This window comes from Silene latifolia, chromosome 9 (genome assembly GCF_048544455.1).
Source record: "Silene latifolia isolate original U9 population chromosome 9, ASM4854445v1, whole genome shotgun sequence".
Lineage (NCBI taxonomy): Eukaryota > Viridiplantae > Streptophyta > Magnoliopsida > Caryophyllales > Caryophyllaceae > Silene > Silene latifolia.
The window spans coordinates 167,473,203-167,478,781 of NC_133534.1; the positions used below are offsets into that span (position 1 = coordinate 167,473,203).

The 5,579-nt window shown below is 42.6% G+C and overlaps 1 non-coding gene across 1 annotated transcript; it reads left to right on the plus strand.

Moving 5' to 3' along the window:
* The first annotated feature begins 5,091 nt into the window (after positions 1–5,091).
* LOC141603837 (small nucleolar RNA R71) lies at positions 5,092–5,198 on the plus strand. Its single transcript, XR_012525685.1, has one exon. It is a non-coding gene; the product is annotated as a small nucleolar RNA R71 (small nucleolar RNA).
* Positions 5,199–5,579: the final 381 nt, after the last annotated feature.

A 5,579-nucleotide genomic window follows, 5' to 3' on the forward strand; every position in this document is an offset into this window, starting at 1 on the left:
AGTCATATCCTAAACATTCAACTAGTCGTGTGCACTAGATTCGTCGAAAATAACATTTAAAACAATTAAAACGAAGGTAAACCTCACGAGGTCAGTCGATCGACCAAGTAAGTCAGTCGATCGACTGACACGCAATTCAGTCCGTGTTATTCTACGCCGCCTACACTATAATTCCCCTACATCCTAGCACAAGCAATTTAGCTACTCATAACTATAGTGGGAACAACAATAATATTAAGGATTGAAACTACAGAATTCATGTTTAAACGATTAGGCAAATAAATAACATAGAACGATAAAATTGGCTTTTGGAACCTAACTAGCAATTTCTATACTATCAATGCGATAAAGATAAACTGAAATAGACAGAAAGAATACCGAAATTGCAGAGGAATTGTAACGGACTGATTAGAAGTACGAACGAAAATCCGATGCAAACCAATATTCCAAACCCTAATTATTTGATAAACTAAAACTGAATGTAAAACTAGGTAAATTTCTGAATGAATATCTCTGGAAACTAGGTTACGTTATATAGAAAATATACGTAACACTTATTATTAAAACCTAAACATCATGAGCTTGCTTTTCCTCGACCTTCTTATTCACGTCTGATTAGCGGTGTGGTCGATCGACTGACATCACTGGTCCATCGACTGGGATGCTGTGTACAGTAGCTTCTGGATCCCGTGGGTTGGTCGATCGACTAAGGGTACTGGTCGATCGACTGCTTTAGCTGGTACTTGACTTCTATAATCTCGTGGACTTGTTTTTTGGGCCTTAAAATGCGCACCAAGCTCGTTCCTTAAGTGAATACTTCACGTCAAATGCCTGCAATATAATATGAAAGTAATCTCTATAACCGTACATATGCATTCCAACCAACAAATGACCATGACACATGCCGAGGTATATATATATGGAAATGTGAGGTAATGGGTAAGAAGAGGCAAAACATTTATGGAAAAGTGGAGGTACAGGTGATCAAGCTAGTACCAAAACGGAACCATGTGACAACATCCTTCTTCTTGCTCAAAATTCAATCGATACGGTGCTATAGCAAGCACAAAACTCACAATCTCTAGTATAAAAGTAATCAACCAACTCCCCATAAGATCCTAATGCAACATGGGAGTAAAAATCGCCATAAGATAAAACCTTGAATTATGCGAATTGATTTCTTTTTCAGATCCCAGTCGATCGACCATAATTGGCAGTCGATCGACTGCTTTGAACAGTACATAACTCTTTTTCTTCTTTTTCGAATCATTTTTTTTCTTTCTTATTTTTTTCTTTCAACTTTCCTTTTCCCTCCTTTTTCATCTTCCATCAATATCTCAAAAGAGCATACGCCACCAAAAACTAAGTAACAATTCCAAGAACATAGACTACTAGCTTGACAAGGGCAGGCTAAATGTAGGATGTAGTAATGGGACAAAAAGGGCTGTTTTTGGCAGTGCGGAGCTTATGGGTGTAATAAGAAAAGGGAAACCTCTACCACATGTGTCAACAAACCACAAACCGAATGCATACAGGTATTAAGCAGATTAAGTTCATATTTATGCAAATTTATGTAACATGTCTCATAAGGAGTAACTACTCACAATCCTAGATAAACTGGTCATAGATGTCACCAGTTATAAGCTCTAAACCTCAGAAAATGATGTAGCTTGCCAAAAATCTAAGTCAAGTCTCAAGTTCAGCAAGAAATTTAACGAAAACTCGTAGACTATGCATATACGATTCTACTAATAACATGTCAATTTAGCAAGGCTCAGGCATAAACGGATGCAAATGCAATGTCATCATGGAAATACTACCGTTCCGACTCGACCTATATGCTAAAATAAACGTGCAAATATTTTGAAATTTTTGAAATTTTTCAATTTGTTTGGTATTTTGTATATATAGGAAAAGAAATAAACGATGCAAAACAAAATGTAAACGTGAATGCAAGCAAATGATATGCGACGCAAAACCCTTCCCCAAACCAAATCGCACAATGTCCCCATTGTGCAAAATCATGTAATGAAGAAAAGAGAAACGGGAATTTGCGAGCAAATAAGTAAAAACGACATGAAGTGGTAATCGGGAACTCACAGGACTTTAAGCGCAGCAAAGGAAACCTCCCCAAACCAGCGTGAGCTAGGAGGTTTCAGTAGCCAGCAGTGCTACTAATAAGTACCTGAAAAGACAAACAAAGTACCACGCAGAAAACCGAGAAAGCAATAAAGAAGCGGTAATTATGTGCAAAGTTACGAAAATGGAAGAAATCAGAAATGAGTCGGGAAATAAAATAGAGTAGGAAACTCCCTTAATCCCGCAAAATGACCCAACACAGCAGGGGAAAGGTCGTGAACAGATACAACAGCGGCATTGGTCGATCGACCATAGATGGCAGTCGATCGACCAAAGTGAACAGGAACAGAAACTCCTGAGATGCGCAACTTAGTCGATCGACCATGGAAGGCAGTCGATCGACTGGGAAAGCTGCTGTAACTTTCTGATTTCTTCGTATTTGCTCAATTACTTGAGCTAATGGGGTCTAAAAACCTGCAATTGCACAATAATACGCGCCCAAAATTGCGCAAAACCCAAAGTAAAGTCTAAAGTACTCAAAAATCCTAAGAAACGAAAATAAATGCGAAGTCTCGCGCACAAAAAAGCAATAAAAAGAGAGTCTAAAAGCAATAAGATGTTTGTAAAGCAGGTGATCAACTAATAGTTGATCAAGAACGGCCACGGTATGGCCCACTTCGTCAGCTTCTGGCTACAAGAGGTAGCCTCAACGGTGCTTATCTTCTCAGCTGCACCCTTCTTAGCTTCAACATCCGCCGAACTCAACGGATCAACAACTTCTATATCTCCCCAGTCAATGATCTCTTCGGACTCGTCAGAATCCAAATCGGACTCCTTTGCTTTGACCGGCTCGTCATCAACTTCCTCATCAGTTCCATAGCTAAGGCAACCAAGACCGCCTCGTGAAATGATGGGCTCCCTCACAGCTGGAGTAACTTGCGGCTCTTCCTTCCCCAAACCAGCTCCTGCAATATCAGAAATAGACAAATCTTCCTCCAATTTGCTCCCAATCCGGGGCGGAGGTGTCACAACAGGAGTAGAAATAGAGACAGGCATATCAGGAAGTATAAAATAAGATTTTTTTTCAGAGACCGTATTACAAGTTACAGGCCACATGGGGTCTTTCTTCTTAGCAGGTTGGGCAAAAACAATGGAATTCTTCCCTACTTTAAAGGTCAAAGTACCCGAACCTACATCTATGACTGCACCAGTAGTGTGCAGAAATGGCCTACCCAATATGATAGGAATATGGGCATCCTCAGGTATATCAAGTACGACGAAGTCAACAGGGAAGAAAAACTTCCCTATTTGCACAGGGATGTCCTCTAGGACTCCTATTGACTGGACCGCAGATCGGTCAGCCATCTGCACTGTCATGTCTGTGACTGCAAACCTAGTCAATTTTAGCTTCCTAGCAAGACTCAAGGGCATTACACTTATACTAGCTCCTAGGTCACATAACGCCTTCTCAATTGAGAAGGTGCCTATATTGCAAGGAACAGAAAAACTACCCGGGTCTTCTAGTTTGTGAGGTGCAGTATGAGACAAATAATAGCATGACTCTTTGGTTAATGCGACAGTATGCACAGTTTCAAGTGACTTTTTCTTAGACAAGAGTTGTTTCATGAATTTAGTGTAAGCAGGCACTTGATTAACTAACTCTAGGAAAGGCACTTGTACATTCAAGCTACGAATAACTTTTTCAAATTTATTGAAAGATACCTGTTCCATCGTCGGCACTAGTCTCTCAGGATATGGGGCTGTAAGTAGTAGCTTAGCCCTCTCCTCTAAATCTCTCATGCCGGCATCCATGGACTTAGGCTGAAAGTCCACCACCTTCTCCTTGTTGAAGCTTGACCCCTCTTCAGACCGTCCTAAATAGGAACCATTGATCGACATTGGGTCGTACTTCGGAACCGGGGCTGACCCTTCGGCACTTGGGTCTTGCCCTAATATTTTCGGGACTGTCGGACCCCGAAATAAGTGATCCCTCAAGTTATCGAGCATCGGAGGACGAAAAGGCTCACTATCAGCAGCGATCTCAGTCGATCGACCAGTTATGCCAGTCGATCGACTGACTTGTACAGGAACAGTAGCTTCTGGTTGTCGCACTTCAGTCGATCGACCGGGTATGTCAGTCGATCGAATGATATACCTGGTAGACGCCTTTTTCTTTCCTTTGTTCGTTCCAGCATTGTTTTGACTCGGCTTCGCCCCATCTTTTTCAGCATTGTTCTCGACCATAGCAGGCCCTTCCAGGGCAGACCCGCTCCTCAAAGTGATGGCATTAAGGGTCTCCTTTTGGTCAGTTTGAGTTGGTAAGTGTCCCGGAGCTCGGGTGGTATTCTTGCTAGCCAATTGTGCAAGTTGACTTTCTAGCAATTTCATCCCGGCCTCTCTAGCTTGGGACTCCTTTTGCAGCATATTTTTGAATTCAGCAAACTCGGAATTTTGGGTTTGTTGCTGCTGCGGTACATAGGGAGGTTTTTGAAACTGTTGTTGCTTATGAGGAGGCACATAAGTCTGCTGCTGCTGTTGTGGAGGTTGAGTCGGATTTAGGACATTTTGGCTATTCCACCTCAAGTTTGGGTGGACATTCGGCTCATAGTACGTGTTTGTCTGCCTATAATGTTGAAAGGCAGCACAGGACTCGAAGGGACTAGGACAATTTTCTGAGACATGCCCCTCAGCTCCACATCTTCTACAGACGAAAGGACCGTCTGAAACAGCATTAACATGGTACATCCCTCCTTTTGAAGCTCCTCCAAATTCGTATTTGTCAAACCTTGCAGTGAGAGCTTCTAGTGCAGCTACAGAGGAAGATTCAGCAGCTCTCCTTTGATTGCCTCTGGAGTTCCCATATTCAGCTTTATGGGTGTCTAAGTCATCAATGATCTTCCACCCCTTAGTCTCTCCCATATTCTCAGCAAATCGGCCATTGGTCGACATCCAAAATAGCCCTCGATCGTCATACGACCCGTTATAGAACGATTGCAAAGACTCCATTTTTCGAACCCATGGTGCGGTATGGTTCGCACCAGCTTCTTGAAACGGACCCATGCTTCATGAAAGTTCTCATCAGGTCCCTGTTTAAAGCTCGTGATCTGAGCTCTAATGGCATTCGTCTTCGAGGCGGAGAAGTATTTCTTGTAGAATGCCAAGGACAAAGCATTCCAGTCGGTGATCCCATGGGCAGCTCGATCCAGATCTCTGTACCACTCCCTCGCAGCATCACGAAGAGAGAAAATGAACATGGTCTCCTTTATCGGTCTCGAGTCACGCCCGGTCGGCGGGGTATAAGCGACAATAATCGATAAAAATCTCCATATGCTTGGCTGCATCTTCATTTGCAGCTCCCCTGAACTGGTTTCTCTCAACCAGGTTAATATAGGAAGGCTTCGGCTCGAATTTTCTCGCCTTCCCTGGTAGTTCGAATCCTTTGTAGAGATTCGCAGCTGTTGGCTCTGAGTGACTGGCAATAGTTGCTTCTTCAGCCATGA